This window comes from Pongo abelii, chromosome 5 (genome assembly GCF_028885655.2).
Source record: "Pongo abelii isolate AG06213 chromosome 5, NHGRI_mPonAbe1-v2.0_pri, whole genome shotgun sequence".
NCBI classification, from domain to species: Eukaryota; Metazoa; Chordata; class Mammalia; order Primates; family Hominidae; genus Pongo; species Pongo abelii.
Window position 1 is genome coordinate 85194032 of NC_071990.2, and position 17865 is coordinate 85211896.

At 36.6% G+C, this 17865-nt stretch overlaps 1 long non-coding RNA gene across 1 annotated transcript in view; it reads right to left on the reverse strand.

Moving 5' to 3' along the window:
- Nucleotides 1–11380: 11380 nt before the first annotated feature.
- Nucleotides 11381–17865, reverse strand: part of LOC103890939 (uncharacterized) — an 89911-nt gene continuing 83426 nt past the window's right edge. The window contains exon 3 of the long non-coding RNA XR_008526272.2: nucleotides 11381–11480. This is a non-coding gene — a long non-coding RNA (uncharacterized LOC103890939). The remainder of the gene's footprint in view (nucleotides 11481–17865) is intronic.

A 17865-nucleotide genomic window follows, 5' to 3' on the forward strand; every position in this document is an offset into this window, starting at 1 on the left:
CATAAGAACTTAACAAGAAGGAAGCAACCTTGTATGATTAGTGACCAGTGAAATAACCTTAGGCTGCTTTTCATTAGGCCTTGATGCCTGTTGCAACTTCTTCTTAGGTGAGGAACTGCTGAAGACTTAGTTATTTGGCATGAAAACAGTTTGAAAATCCTTATCAGCAATTTCCCAGCCATGTTCAAAGAACTTGGCACTTGGTCTTCCGGGTTACATGTTTAGGTTGCACCTTCAGTCATTCTGAGGTCCTTATGTGAAAAATGTATTAAAAACGTAGGCTACACATCAAATGCTAAAATCCCCAGCACACTCAAGGTCCAAATTTCACAATGCTAAAGACAAAAGTTTTGAGGAAGAACCACAAGACCCATCCCAGAAATCAGAAAATTGGAAAAAGCATGTTCTTCCCTGTATACCATCTACATTTTCCTCTACCTGGCTCTGTTTGAGAGCCTCCTTTGAACCTAAGCTTAAAGAGGAAGAGTAAAGAAAAGGAGCCTGAACAAAAATTTGAACTGAGAGAATCTAAAAGACTGAGAGGTGAGACTGGAAATAAGAGATACTTGCAGGAAACCTTATTACCATGATTTTAATTCATTTATGGTTTGGACGGCAGTATAGCACAATGTAAGCAGCTCCGGATTTAGAGCTAGGAACACATGAGTCAAATCTGAGCTTTGACTCTTGCTAGAAGGTACTCGGGCATGACAATTGACCTCATTGAGCCTTAATTTCTTTATCTGTAAAATGGAGGAATAGCCCATGAATTGCTAGGAGATCATGTACATAAGGTACTCAGTAGAGCAGTTGGTTCAGAGTAGATTTTCAATAATTTGTAACCACCTTGTCTGCAGGAGCTGAATTATTCCATGCTTTTTATATGGTGTAGGGAAGAGGTTCAGGAAGAATCTGCTTCCTCCCCACACAAAATTGTCTTTTTTTAATCACCCAAATCCCATTGAGTTAATTGTGAAAGTATTTACTCCTTGTATCTTTCAAAATCTATCCTAACTTCTCAGATGGTTTTAAAATCCCAAGCACTGATAGAAGTTCTCACACTCAAACATTTTCCTTCATTGTTACAGACTTGGCTAAGTCTTGTAATATTCTGGAAAAAAAAAAAAGAAAAAATTGCTAAAACCCAGTCATGAGAAAATGACATAGACAACTAATCTAATCTGTTTTTCTTCCTTACAGGAGATACTGACACAATGTCCACTCTTTATTGCATAAGATAACTCTCTGTCTTTAAAAGATTTCCAATTGTTTGAAGTCAAACTAAAAGTAGGCAGGGGAAAAAAAGGCATTATCTAAAATATCTGAGCTTGAATTTGGAAAGCAATCCTGAGTAATATTTATACAATGTTTTAGAATAACAGACTCATAGAATTTTCCAGTTGACTATCCTTTAAAGATAATAGAATATTTATATATTTGTTGGTGCTATGGCTCACTGTAAAAAAAAATCCACTTAATTCAGAAGGTTTATAAAACAATGCTTTACTTATTGCCCACTATTGCAAAGAAAGGTTTCATGCTCTTAACAAATGGGTTGGCATTGAGAGGACTTCAGTGACAATCCCATAATGGCTGAGCATCTCTTGTCAAGTCAAAGGATATATAGCAAGTTTTCTCTTTATTGAGTCATGATAGATAATCCATTTTCAAGTAGAATTTGGTCGCATATTCTTTATTAAATAACTAAAATATCCAAGCCTAGTGGAAGAGGAATTAACTGGAGTTTTATAAGCTTAAGGTCTAATAGTAGATGTAGTAGATGATCTACAAAGAAGGCCACCAACTTTGTGTCTCTTATGCCTGTTCATACATGACACTCCTCCATTCAAGAGGTGGAGACTCTCCTCTTTCCCCTTGCATCTGGGCTGGCCTTGATCGATACAATGCAGCAAAAGTGACTCTGTGCTACTTCTAGACCTAAAGAGGCCAGATGGCTTTTCCTTTTTCTCACTTGAATGCCTGCTATCTTGTAAGAAGTTTGAACTTCTTAATGAATAATGAGAAACTATTTAGAGAGAGAGGCCAAATGGAGAAATAATGAAGCACTCCACCTGATAATCAGCACCAAAGTCCTGGACATATTAGTGAGGCAGATTGGCTGTTCCAGCCCAGATGAGCTTCCAAATGTATGCAGCTGCATAAGCAGCCTCAGTCAACACTATATGGAGCAGAAGAACCACCCATCTCAGCCCAGCTAACCCACAGAGTGGGAATTTTTGTTTGTTTTAAGCGCAAAGTTCATGTGATTTGTTATAGATCAAAAGAACAGTGAATATAACCTTACTGACGGTGTCAGAAAATGGAGGGTAGCAATTCTTAAAGTTGAGCTTTGTAAATTGCATAGTCTTAAATGTAGCAATCCTAGCAATATCAAGGATCAATAATTCAGGTTATTTTCCAAAGAAATGATTATTTGATTGAGAGATGACTACCTTCTTCTTGATATGACTTGAAGTGTTAGTCACATCTCTTAACTTTTGCTGCAACAATTTCTCAGGCCTGAAATTGCCAGCCAGGAGCTCCTTAAACAGCAGATCTGGTTTTCCTCAGTTAAGTTTAAAAAAATGCATAGACAGCAAACACATACAACTGTTGTACATCCTAACATTGTTGTGCAAATAATTAATCTGAAGAGATGATGTCTTCCAGCAGATTTGTCGGAGGAGTTTGGCAAAGATTTTAAGTCACCCAGAGAAGTAGGGCTTTCATGGTAAATAACACTAGGCACCCTATCATGCACACAGTACCCAGAATGTTTTCTATATTACAGAACAATTCAGGACATAGTATTGAGTCAGGTGAGAGGCAGTGGAAGCCTGAACAGGGGTCATGATAGTGAAGGCAAAAAAGGAAAGATAATGACACAGAATGTGACAACCCTTAATATATATATGGTGGGTGAGAGATTTAAAGGGATGAACAAGAAGGGATTTTAATATCTACGTATAAAATGGATATGGTATAACATGTTGCTTTCTTTCTTTTGGTGGTACTATCAGGGCTTTAGCAAACCATCTTTTATGGATATGAAAATTTGTTTGACTTAATACTGCCCTGAACTCCTACAGGCTACAACCACAGGTTCTCTCCAACGTAATTTTTAAAGTGTTTTCATTGGACTCCTGGGCATATATAGCAATTTTGATGAGAAGAAATATAAATTTGGATTTTAAGTTGACCCCATGAAACCAAAAACAAAACAAAACAAAAATCCAAGAGGGAGTACAAACAATCAGGATGATGGCTTATACTGCAATTACTCAGAGATTGAGAGCACATCTAAGTTTACCACTAACTAGTGCTTTATGATTTCCAGTATCAACTTTTCCTGAAAAGTTTAAATGTGACTAAACATAAAATGTTTTAAGGAAAATATTCTTTGAAAAGCAGCAGATCCTCTAGCAATTTTTTCAGGACTTTCATTCCCTGGCAAAATGCTTAAGGAATTTATTTCTTATTTTTTTCTTGAGCTTTGTCTGGGGTAAGACATTCTGCTCAGCTTAGTCATAGAAAATATTCATGTTCACTGGCGTTTAGGCATATTCTCAGGGAAAACTCATGTTTCCTATCTTCTCCTCACTACTGGAGTGTTGAAACATTCTATACCATGTAAAAAATAACCAAAACCCCAAATTCTCCATGGGCTTTATAACCACTCTGGGTATCTTTCCTCTCTCTTCTCACAGCCAAACTTCTCCACATCTTCATACAATATTTGTTTCCCAGTAAACCCTAAGTTGGTTTCCATTCTCACTACTTTACTAAAGTTGCTTTTTGGTTTCTAATGACCCCATGCTGTCAATTCCAATGGGAAATTTTAGTACTCATCTTTTTTAACTACTTCTCAGCTTTCAGCATAGCTGACTTCCTTCTCTAAGAGCTTTAGTTGGCTGTTGTTATAGATTGAATGTTTATGTCCCTTCCAGATTCATATGTTAAAGCCTTAACCACCAATGTGATGTGTGGAAATGGGGCCTCTGGGGGGTAGTTAGGGTTAGATGGAGTCATGAGGGTGGGGGCCTCATCATGGGATTAGTGCCTTTACAAGAAGCATCACCAGAGAGCTTGCTCTCCCTCTCTCCACATGCAAAGACGAGGTCATGTGAGTACACAGTGGGATGGCAGTTGCCTACAAGCCAAGAGAAGTCTCAAAATCAACCCTTTACCCTGACCCCATTCAAATCTCTGTGGCTTAACACAATAAAATGGACTTATTACTTATGTAGCTCTCTTCTATAAATTAGTTGGTTGTCAGAACAGTGGCTCAGGATCCAAGGCTTCTTCCACACTGTGGATAGGCCATGTTCAGCATGTGGCCTCTGAGGTTACTGTGGGAGGGATAAAAGAATGAAGGGACTGCATGTGAGAAATTTTTATGGAACTTGCCTGGAAGTGTTGGGCATAACATTCATACAAATATACCCTTGGTCAGAACTCAGTCACGTGGTCCCACCTAGCTTCAAAGAAGGCTGGAAAATGTAGTTTAGTTATGCGCCTAAGAAAAGGGGAAGAAACATGGATATTGGTGACCATAGCTTTCTTTTCCATGACAAGTCTTTCAGTCCTGTCTTCAAAACAGATCTTTTATTTATTTCTCGTTCTCCATTGACAACAGCTTAATCCAAGCCACTACACTCTTGCATCTGAGACACTGCAATAACTTCCTAATGAAGTTCTCTATTTTCATAATTGTTCCATTCTTCCCCCAGTGGAGCAAGTAATCTTACACATGAATATAAACTTGTCAACTGTCTACTATTATTTAAATCTTGCAATGCTTGCCCATTATCTTAGGAAAGAATCAAATGCTAAAGAGGATGTAAGAGGTTATGCATGGTCTGCCCATTAACCATCTCAGCTAGCTTGCTGCTCTCTCCCTTGGTCACTACTATCCATACACAGGATTATTGGGTCAGATCTTCCACCCTCTGGAAAGCTTTTTTTTTTTTTTTTTTTTTCATTTATCTTAGTCTTGGCCTTAGCCTCTTACTCATCCTTCAACCTCAGTTTAAATCAGTGAGTTTAAATCACTCCCTCCCTCGGGGACGTCATTTTCCCTAACATTTCCTCACACTCATGCCCCAACAAAAGGCTGGGCTTCCCATTATTTCCCTTTTATAATATCCATTGCTATTGCGAATTAAATCATCTTTGTCTTTAATCTGTCTGCCTCACTAGACTGCACTCTCTACTAAGACAGGAAATGCATCTAGCACCAAGGTCACCTGCCTGAAGCATATGGTGTCTGACAGCTAACAGGAGTGGTGTGCTGGAGCCTATGTGTGCTGGCTCATGACAGATGATTGTTAAATTCCCAGGAATATTGTAAGCTGGTTATCAAACAGCCATTATTAAAAATTAAACAATAGCAACTGATGATTAAATAAATTATATTTAAAACAGAGGTAGTAATACCAAAAAGCCATTATTTCCTAATTACTACATTTTATTGTCTATGGTCTTGTGGTTATTTATGTCTATTGTATCTATAGGTGGAAATATTGAATAACAGTGTGCTACGCATATCTCATCCCAATCCCGTGTTCAGTGAATTCATTTTGGTAGCTTGAAATTGGTCATGGTAGATCTATTAACACTTTGAAAATTAGCAAATACTACAAATCAGGGTTCCCTTCCACTTCCAACCAGCCAGTTTTTAAACCTTTACTAGCACACCACCACCCAATAGGTACCTGACAACTATATGTTGAATGAATAAAAAAATGGCAGGTGTAATGCTACTGTGTTTTCCTCCGCTGTGACTGCAGAAATGTGGATCATCCCCTGGCTTACTACAACCTTACCGATCATCTAAATAATGCAGATTACCACAACTTTACCAGTCTAATAAATTAGATCCAAATAAATCAGATGTCTCTAATCCATTCAGACAGTTTCAGCAAAGTTGTCATTTTTGCCTGAATCACACAGGTGATTTCCTTGGTTCTCCATTTATTTTGTAAGTAGACTAGCCTCTGTTCTAGCAATTAAAGGTCATTATGGCAGCATTTTCCAAGCATCCTGTTCTGTGACAGATTTTCCCAGTTATTTTTACCAGTCTATCAGAGGTCAATAAAATTGATCAGGAAACATGCACAACACAATTATTTAGGGTCACATGGGATCTATAAGAACTTGTGAGTTAACTGAGCAATTTAGAGTAAAGGTACTCTCTAACACTTCCACCTTAATTCTGAATATTTTTCCATATCTTGGGAGAGTCTGGAAGTAGTGAAGTCAGAGCTTTCAGCAGGGCAGAGCCTTTTAGATCTCTGGTCTCCTTTGATCCAAGAGCATTTTGCATACGCAGTAGCATAGTGCCACTCCTGTGGCTTTTGACATAATCAGCTTTAAATTGGCATTATTTACTTGTTGCCTTGTTTTCACCACTAAATACAAATTCCTTCAAGTGAAGAAACCAATTTACACCTGTCTCTCTAGAAAGCCCAGATGGGGTTTTGCACATCTCAAGCATTCAACTGAGGTTTACTGAAGTAGGGACATCCATCTCTTTTGTCCCCTGGCTAGCTCTTCAAGGTATTCTCACTGAACCTGGAAAACTGTAAAAGTTTACACTTTTCTTGGTTATTAGATTGGTAATTCATAAGGAATGTTTAGGAAATATACAAGAGTAAACCATAAGCCATTGAAAAATTTGAAATCATATTAAAAATGGCTAAAACACATGAAATTTAAAATTTTTTAGATAAATAGTTTTGTCCCAAAATTAATTGTGTAATGGGACTTGATTGTAGCTCCTGGCTCTTTTTGCTTTGCCATGAAGTCAAAATAATGTTCATTATGTACTATCATATTTTCACTGACTGTAGTTGTGGTTTTAGTGTGGTTCACAGTTGGAATATAGAAAACAAAATAAATCACGAACAGTGTAGGAATTCAGAAAACCTGCAATTGGCATTTGTTAAAAAAAAAAAAAAGATGCTTCTTTTTTTCACACTTTCAGGATTAACACCAATAAGCAAACTGGCATTTCTACTGTTAAAGTTCATAAAGCTTTGAAAAATTATTTAATCTTCATAAGACCTTCATAAACTCTCTATAATATGGTCTGTGACTCAGAGTGTGGGCAATGCTCTGTCTGGCCCAAAAGCATTAAACCACGCTAGCATAGAAGGAAGTGAACTTTGATGGTGCTATTTTGTGTGTTTTTACTGTACCAGTGTCTGCCTGAATATATGGCTGCCTGGGCTAAGCCTGGTCCTGCTGGGCTTAGTCATCAGCTCTGATCATTTATCTGACTCCTTGTATCGTGGCCAACAGCAGGTCGTGGGAAGTCATTTCCAGGAGGACTGTGACCACCTATTAGAGTCATGCTGGGGTAAGGCTGACCTGGCCACTGCAGCATAGGTGTGCTCTACCTGCTCCCTCCTGGGCTTGCTGCCATTGGCCACTCTTGGTTAGGTGCTGGCCACAGTCTTTTGGGGGAATGTTATGCATCCTTTCTGGTCTCTGAGTCTGTCAACAAGCTAAGCATATTTAATGTGGCAAAAAATACCACATTAAATATAAGTATATATTGCATTAAAGTAAAATATTTTTTACTGAAAGTAAAAAATAACAATAAAAGTTCTGTATTGAAGAGTTATCTTAGTGAAGAAATCTTAGAATTTTACCCTGTGGAAAAGTAGCTTGAGATAAATACTCTTGAAAACAAATTTACAAATAAGATGAATTAATTTTTAATGTAACAGTTATGACCAAATAGAATGTGAATACCAGTTATGGATGTGTAAAATCTTGATTGCATAAAATAATACATCCTAGAGAATAGACTCTAAAAATGATTATGTAATGAAATGATTTTTTTTTTGCTTCCCACTTCATTATTTCTGGTGGATTTTGTTTTAATTAAAAAGGATTTAAAAATCCATGAAAAATCTTGAATATCCCATAAGGAGTTTTATAAAGAAATAGTTCAATATCTTATCAAAGTAGGAAGTGAGACAAGTTGAATCTCTAGCTATGTGGGAACACTATTTGCTTTTCTGTAAGGAGATATGCTGGTAAATAAACACCTATCTCATGATTCATATTTGGCACAAATGTACTAAATGGTCATGTTTAGTTTAGTTATGGAACAGATATTTGATTATACTCCACTGTTTAGTTGGTAAATCTACTAGCATTCCTACTGCCATAGTTTCCTATAATGACAATATATAGCACTTCCTTATTTCCTGAAGTTCATTTTTTTGATGCATGTTGGGTGCAGGAGTTTCAGTATTTTCAATCTACATTCAGGCTGCCAATGCAGAGGAATTACAATATCCCTAAATAATAGAAATAAGTTGTCCTTAAAGGGAATAAACTCCTCCCTTCTCTTCCCCTTTCTTCTTATTCTCCCTCATGGATGAGAAGGAACAGTGTTGTTTGTTTTACCACTGGGAAGGAACTGAATAATCATATATTAATCACTCAATATGTATCAGATTATACCTATAATTAGCATTTCACATAACATTTCATATAACCAAATAGCATTTTATTTAATCCATATAATTCTTCACAATAGACTCTTATTTTCTCTATGTTACAGATGAGGGAATTGAAGCTCAGAGATGCTAAATAATTTGCTGAAACTCACACAGCTGGATATGCACAGGTTTTTCTGTCCATACTCTTTCTGCTACATACACATCATGCTGAAGGCAAGTAGTTGTTTCCCATTAGAGACAATAAAAAGATATTCATTAACTCCAGTACAATAACTCTGCTGACCTGATAAGGCTACACATAGTAACTATTTTCTTTTGAAGGAAATCCATCAGCCTTGGAGAAGACAGAAACTCGGGAAGGCTGTCTCAGTAGTAGTGTTCACTGCCTTTCCATTGGCGTAGGTAAAGGTACCATGCTATCTTCCCTTTGAGTGGCATGAAGTGACAAAACACACATGTGTAGGGGAGGGAACTCTGAAGAGATGAGGGCATTTGCTACAGAGGACAGCTCTGTAGTTACACTGCATGGTCTTCACTATTTCTGATGATAGCCAGTGTTACTTGTTCACTCTTATTTTATTATGGGGCCATCATTCCATCAGATGAGTAGTCCTTGCTTCCTACCAATAGACAAACTCCATTCTTTCTTCTACCCTATCATGACAACTGATGCTCACATCCCAGAGCCAGAAAGTATACATATATTGCTATCGTTTTGATCCTCGAGGAAAGGGGAATTAAGTGAAGGAAAGAAGATGTAACCAGCTGAGGAGGCCAGATATGAGTGCTGCATGGATTTTCAAGGACAACAGCAATGCTAAGACATTATCAGTCTCACACATTTAGTGCTCAAGAGATAGAGCCATTGACTACAACACAGAATATGGCTAGAAAACACCAAAGGTGGGACCAACAATGCAGCTATGAGTTGAAGTTTTCCGTTGGCAGCCAAACTTGAGGAGGCTTGTTGATAAACCTAGGATTGCATCACTGGTTGGTGGTGTTGCTGCAGGGATCAGGATTGACCTTTCCCAAATATGGGTTCCTTCTGAGATTTGATGAAAAACACAATTTCCTAGAAGGAAATGTCCAAAATGGGTCACATATGTATAAATAACTCTACAAAGTCTAGTTCCACATAACTCCTTTAAACCATGAGGCTTTTCCCCAACCACACAGCTACAGCCTCCCTACAAATAGGCCTTCAAAACCCTGACATTGCTCACTGTCCTAAATTTCTTGCTGTAGTATGAACAACTGCAATGCGTCTCTGGCTTTGAACTTGGTCTTTTTTCCATCATCATGATAGGAATGCCATCTTCCGGTGGCACTACCATCACTCACTAGGTTGGACCTGGACACTCACTGTTGTGGCTCCAAAATGTGTCCTAGGAAGCCAGCCTAGGCAGCCATATTTCAAGTGTGACCGATTTGTGTCAACTTGAGCAAGTTAATCATCTCCCTGGGTTTCAGTTTCCTCATTTGACAGTAGAGCTTGAGCTAAATGATGAAGTCCTTTTCAGGTAAAATTTGTAGTAACTCTTACATGTAAATAAAGTTTATGTTAAAACTTCTGGGCTTCCTCAAAGGGAGGGGCTCTGGGAATACACATTTTGACTTAACCTATAAATGCAAATATTTTTCCAGGTTTCCCTCTGTACCCAAAAGAACTTTGAAGTTTACAGTGAGTTAACACCAAGGTAGAGAGGCAAGCTGTAAATTACTTAGTTGGCCCAAATCAACTGTAGGTCAGTTATTTCAAGACTTGCTCAATTTTAGTGTTTGAAAAACATCAACACCTCCATTATGTCGTTAGTATCAATGGGGGAAGAAAAGCACAGTGGAACCTCTCCTAAAGAGGTCAGGCTTGGGAGGTAGAAAGGTGCTTGGTGAGCTGTCACACAAAGGGTGTTTTAATAAAGAAGGTAGAACAAGGCCTTTGAAAGGGAAGTGTTGATTGCCAAGCATGTATAGAGGAATTTCAAAAATAAAGCAGGCCCTATGAGGCTAAATGATCAGCGATGTTATTTGAGAACTAGTAACTTCAAGACTGGCGTGAAGAACTTTATTCATGTTAATCTGTTCATCAATTAGCTCTATTTAGAAGTCATCTCAAATACATTTTGGATGGACTGTGAGAAATTTACACCAAAAAAGTGCTACTGTGGCTTTGCCAACAAATTGTGTATTTCCCCATGTGCTAATGATTTTTTTTTCCAAAAAAGAATACGTTGTGACCTGCATAAACTTTTATATGTCAAAATAATGAAACAGAACCTTATTTTCTGGTGCCAACTTTCTATAAAATCACTCTTTAAAAAATATTAATCTCATTGCAGCATGTAGAATTTTACACACAGCTTCAGAATAGGTCTGGCACTATACATCTTTATAGAGTGAAAAGATTTGGAATAGATTCAAGATTCAAATGCCAAGGTTTGTATCTGTACCTTTGACTTCTTATTGTTTTAAGAAATGTATATAATATATGCTTACTACCATATTACCTAACACTATCACCTCTTAGGTAACATCAGTTGGCTAATGTTACTCCTTCATGATATTTTCCACAATGAACGTTTTTATACATTTGTGATGTGGAAGACAGCAAATAGGTATATACTTTCCTTTGTTCAGCAAAAGTTGTTGTAGCTCTAAAACTAACAAAAATTAATAGCATTGTATTTTTAAAAAATGTAACTCTCAACGTTAAGACTGGTTAATTTGTTATTAGTATAGTGTCCCGGTTAAGACCTAAGAGCTAGGTCTGCTGTGGTGTAAGACCCAGCTTTGCCTGTTACTAGCTGTCTGACCTTGGGTGCATTATTTAACTTTAACTTTGCTGTGCCTGGATTTTTTCATGTCTACAACAGGGATAACAACACTTACGTGATGGATTCCTGTGAGTTAATATTTGTGAAGTGTTTCAGATGGTGCCTGGTGCAAAGCAAATGCTGTAAGTCCTTGTTGTGCTTGTTATCATCCTTAGCTATATATCGAGGACTATAAAAAGAAAACATATTTTATACAGAGAAAAAAGAGCAACTTAGTAGAAAATAATAATACAGTTAGATCTATTAAAGGAAAATGTAAATCATTTAATTATTTGCAAATAACTGAAAAGATTCATGGTCAGGATTTTTTTGAATGATTATTTCAGGTCATAAATATTCTCTTTCAAGGCAATAGGGAATAGAGTAGGAAAATCACATCAATGCAAATGGTGGAGTAAGGACCTTCACAAAGAAATTCTCCATGGTAAAAGCAAGGGAAATACTGACAAAAATTATCAGAATCAATTTTTTTCATTACCCTATGCATTAAACACTTGCAACAATCCAAGGAGAGGTTTTTTTCTTTCTTTTTTTTTTAAGTTGAATCTGAGTAAAAACATTACTTTTGTGATGTTTGCACTTATCCTATTCCTATCACTTTTTCTCCAACTCTGTGACATAGATGTGAAAACCAGCAGTCTCTCAACCATAATAGCTTTGAAAAACAGTAGCCTAGCAGCCACTGGAGGGACAAAGCACTGGTCTAGAGCTCCCCAGAAACATTGATATGGTTTTGCTCTGTGTCCTTACCCAAATGTCATCTTGTAGCTCCCATAATTTTCATGTGTTGTTGGAGGGACCTGGTGGGAGATGATTGAATCATGGGGGTGGGTCTTTCCTGTGTGGTTCTCATGATAGTGAATGGGTCTCACGAGATCTGATGGTTTTAAAAATGAGGGTTTCTCTGCACAAGTCTCTTTTTCTGCCTGCCACCATCCATGTAGGATGTGACTTACTCCTCCTTGCCTTCAACCATGATTGTGAGGCCTCCCCAGCCATGTGGAACTGTGAGTCCAGTGAAACTTTTTTCTTTTGTAAATTGCACAGTCTTGGGTATGTCTTTATCAGCAATGTGAAAATTAACTAATACAAACAACAGTCTCAGAAAATTGTCACTATTTGACTTGTCTGTTTGTTCCTTGGAAACTCCAACCCTAAAAATTTGTCCTTTCTCAGTGCAAATTATGCATTTCCCTGGAAGCATGTGTCAAAAATAAGCAGCAACAATTGTGTTATGTTGCAGCTATCTAAGGCAGTGATATGAGTTGGAGCAAGCAAAAAGCTGACCAAAATATTTATAAGGAAAAGTTGGGAAATGAGATGTCCATAGAGGGCTTTGATAATGTCTGACTATTCCTGGGAATCTAGTAAGCCACATACATTTTTTTCTGCACATGTCCAGAAAAAAATCTGAGAAAGTCCTAACCTCTCAGCTCTCTCTGACCTGAGGTCTGCGGTATAATATAAGCAAGAAGTGAAAGGCAAAGCAGAGTTGTGACTGCCTGCCTGAATCCTGAAACACACTGAACCCTTTGCCAAAGGATAGAACATTTATTGATTCTAGATCCTTAAAGATTTAGGGAAATTTTTGTCCAATCACTCATTGACCAATAGTCTAACTGAGTGGGGGCTGCACTGGCCACACACCAAAGGGAGTATAGACTTTACAGAATGAGTTCAGGAAATTGACTAAATAGACAGAAGCAACAACAATAAACAGCAGTAAGAAAAAACTCTCAGGGAAAAGGAGATAAGATTTCTAGTGTTTCAACATTATATTATTTTAAATGTCCAGTTTTCAACCAAAAACTACAAGTGCAAGAAAACAAGAAAGAATGGAAAATACGTTTAAAGAAGCAGTAAATAGAAACTTTCTCCAAGAAGCTCAGATATTGGACTTAGTAGGCAAAGACTTTAAATCAAGTATCTTAAATATGTTCAAGAACCAAAGGAAACTGTTGAAAGAATAAAAAGAAAGTATGCAAACTGATGTCTCACTAAATAGAGAATAACAATAAATAGAAAGAAATGAAAATAAATAAAGTAGAAATGGTGACATTGAAAAGAACAGTAATTCAAATAAAAAATTTTTCTGAGAAGCATATGTGAACTGCCAAAATAATCAATGAACTTATAGATAGGTCCATTGTGATTATCAAGTCTGAATAACAGAAAGAATTAAAAATGAAAAAAATTAAGAGAGCAATGGTGAGGCATTGAACAGTATCTGTGAGACAGTGCTGAGCATACTAAACACATCCTGGGAATTCCAGAATGTAAGCAGAGAGATGAAGAGGACAAAGAATGAGAAAATAATGGTAGAACCCTCCACCCCCAAAATTTGATGACGAATACTAATCTACACATCCAAGAAGCTCAATGAATTCCAAGTAGGATAAATTCAAAAAGATTAATACCTGGCTACATCATAATTACACTTTTAAAAGCCAAAGACAGAGTGATTCTTGAAAACAACAAGAGAGAAATATATCCTCATATATAGGGAATCCTCAATAAGATTAATAGGTGACTTCTTACCAGAAATAATGGGGGTCAGAATGGAGTGTGATGACTTATTCAAACTGTTGAATGAAAAAGACTGTCAACCAAGAATTTTATATGCCTCAAAGATATCTTTCCAAAAAGGAAGGAAAAATTAAGACATTCAACAGAAACAAACAACAAGCAAAAGCTAAGAAAAATGATGGCTAACAGGCTTGACTGACAAGTAATACTAAAAGGAGTCCTTCAAGCTGATATAAAAGGACTATGGAGAGTTAGTTAAATCCACATGAAGAAATAAAGAACAACAATAATAGTAACTACATAGACAAATATAAATAACAACATAAATGTATTTTTAAAAATGTGTAACCTTATTTTTCTCCTATCTGATTTAAGAGACAACTGCAAAAACCAATAATTATAAATCTGTATAGCTGGATGCTTTACATATAAAGATGTTATTTGTATAAATATAATAGCAACAGAAAGTGAAAAGGCAAAATAGGAGAGAAGATTACATAAAGCCAGTTTTGAATATTATTGAAATTACATTGTTATTAATTTGAACTAGATTTTTGGGTGATATTAATCACTAGGGCAACTACCAAGAAAATAAAAATATAGCAAAAGAATGACAAGAAAATAAAAATGATAAATTAGACAAATCTATTTAAGAAAAAGGAAGCATTAATGGAGATAGAGGAACAAAACAGACACAAAACATATGTAGAAGACAAATTGCATATGGCAGATGTAAAGTCTACCTTATCATTCATTATATTGAATGTAAATTATGCTTTAATAATAAAGCAGAGATTGATGGAATAAATAAAAATTATGACCTAACTCTGTGCTATCTATAAAAGATATGCCTTAGATTCAAAGACACAAATAGGTTGAAAGCAAAAGGACAGAAACAGATATACCATGCAAACAGTAACCAATAGAGACAAAACAGACTTTGAAACAAAAATTGTTATTAAAGTCATAAAGGACATTTTATAATGATGAAAGAGATGATCCATCAAGAAGATATAATAATTATAAACAAATATGTGCCTAACAGCAGAGCCCCCAATTTTTAAAGCAAAAACAGAATTTAAGAGATAGACAACTCACAATAACAGTTGAAGACTTCAATGCCCCACTTTCAATAATAGATAAAACAATTTAACAGATCAGCAAGAAAATACAAGACTTGAGCAGCACTATAAATGAAGGAGACATAACAGTCATCTAATAAATACTAACTAGCAGAATACAAAATTTTTCTCAAATGCACATGGAACATTCTTAAGGATATATCATATGTTAGGTCATAAAACAAGTCTTAATAAATCTGAAAGGATTGAAATTATAAAGGTATGTTCTCTGACCACAGGGAATGAAATTAGAAATCAATAATAGAAGAAAATTTGGAAATTCAAAAATATGTGTAAACAACACACTTTCTTAAGCAATACAAATTTATTATCTAACAGTTCTAAAGGTCAGAAGTTTGAAATTAGTGTCACTGGACTAAAATCAAGGTGTCACCAAGGCTGCTTTCTTTCTGAAGTCTCTAAAAGGAAATCCATTTTCTTGCCTTTTAGAGCTTCTATACATTATTCACATTTCTTGGCTGGTCCCTTCTGTCTCAAAGTCAACAATGGCTGGTCAAGTTTTACTCACACTGTGTCATCCTGCCTCTGAAACAACATACTTTTAAATAACTAATAAGTCAAAGAAGAAATTATAAGAGAATTTAGAAACTAACTTGAGATGAATTAAAATGAAAACGAAACATACAAAACTTGTGGGATGCAGCTAAAACAGTGACTTATTAAAGAGAAATCTGTAGCTGTAAATCTTTATATCAAAAAAGAGAATAGATTTGTAGTTCTCCTTGAAGAGGTCTTTCACATCCCTTGTAAATTGGATTCCTAGGTATTTTATTCTCTTTGAAGCAATTGTGAATGGGAGTTCACTCATGATTTGGCTCTCTGTTTGTCTGTTATTGGTGTATAAGAATGCTTGTGATTTTTGCACATTGATTTTGTATCCTGAGACTTTGCTGAAGTTGCCTATCAGCTTAAGGAGATTTTGGGCTGAGATGATGGGGTTTTCTAGATATACCATCATGTCATCTGCAAACAGGGACAATTTGACTTCCTCTTTTCCTAATTGAATACCCTTTATTTCCTTCTCCTGCCTGATTGCCCTGGCCAGAATTTCCAACACTATGTTGAATAGGAGTGGTGAGACACGGCATCCCTGTCTTGTGCCAGTTTTCAAAGGGAATGTTTTCAGTTTTTGCCCATTCAGTATGATATTGGCTGTGGGACTGTCATAGATAGCTCTTATTATTTTGAGATATGTCCCATCAATACCTAATTTATTGAGAGTTTTTAGCATGATACATTGTTGAATTCTGTCAAAGTCCTTTTCTGCATCTATTGAGATAATCATGTGGTTTTTGTCATTGGTTCTGTTTATATGCTGGATTACATTTATTGATTTGCATATGTTGAACCAGCCTTGCATCCCAGGGATGAAACCTACTTGATCATGGTGGATAAGCTTTTCCAAGGAGAGCTACAAACACTGCTCAATGACATAAAAGAGGATACAAACAAATGGAAGAACATTTCTTGCTCATGGGAAGGAAGAACCAATATCGTGAAAATGGCCATACTGCCCAACGTAATTTCTAGATTGAATGCCATCCCCATCAAGCTACCAATGACTTTCTTCACAGAATTGGAAAAAACTAGTTTAAAGTTCATATGGAACCAAAACAGAGCCCGAATTGCCAAGTCAATCCTAAGCCAAAACAACAAAGCTGGAGGCATCAGGCTACCTGACTTCCAACTATACTACAAGGCTACAGTAACCAAAACAGCATTGTACTGGTAGCAAAACAGAGATATAGACCAATGGAACAGAACAGAGCCCTCAGAAATAATGCCGCATATCTACAACTATCTGATCTTTGACAAACCTGACAAAAACAAGAAATGGGGAAAGGATTCCCTGTTTAATAAATGGTGCTGGGGAAACTGGCTAGCCATATGTAGAAAGCTGAAACTGGATCCCTTCCTTACACCTTATACAAAAATTAATTCAAGATGGATTAAAGACTTAAATGTTAGACCTAAAACCATAAAAACCCTAGAAGAAAACCTAGGCAATACCATTCAGGACGTAGGCATGGGTGATGACTTCATGTCTAAAACACCAAAAGCAATGGCAACAAAAGCCAAAATTGACAAATGGGATCTAATTAAACTAAAGAGCTTCTGCACAGCAAAAGAAACTACCATCACAGTAAACAGGCAACCTACAGAATGGGAAAAAATTTTTGCAATCTACCCATCTGACAAAGGGCTAATATCCAGAATTTACAAAGAACTCAAACATATTTATAGGAAAAAATCAAACAACCCCACCAAAAATTGGGCAAAGGATATGAATAGATACTCCTCAAAAGAAGACATTTATGTAGCCAACAGACACATGAAAAAATGCTCATCATCACTGGCCATCAGAGAAATGCAAATCAAAACCACAATGAGATACCATCTCCCACCAGTTAGAATGGCGATCATTAAAAAGTCAGGACACAACAGGTGCTGGAGAGGATGTGGAGAAATAGGAACACTTTTACACTGTTGGTGGGACTGTAAACTAGTTCAACCATTGTGGAAGTCAGTGTGGTGATTCCTCAGGGATCTAGAACTAGAATTACCATTTGACCCAGTCATCCCATTACTGGGTATCTACCCAAAGGATTATAAATCATGCTGCTATAAAGACACATGCACGCATATGTTTATTGTGGCACTATTCACAATAGCAAAGACTTGGAACCAACCCAAATGTCCATCAATGATAGACTGGATTAAGAAAATGTGGCACATATACACCACGGAATACTATGCAGCCATAAAAAATGATGAGTTCACGTCTTTTGTAGGGACATGGATGAAGCTGGAAACCATCATTCTCAGCAAGCTATCACAAGGACAAAAAACCAAACACCGCATATTCTCACTCATAGGTGGGAAGTG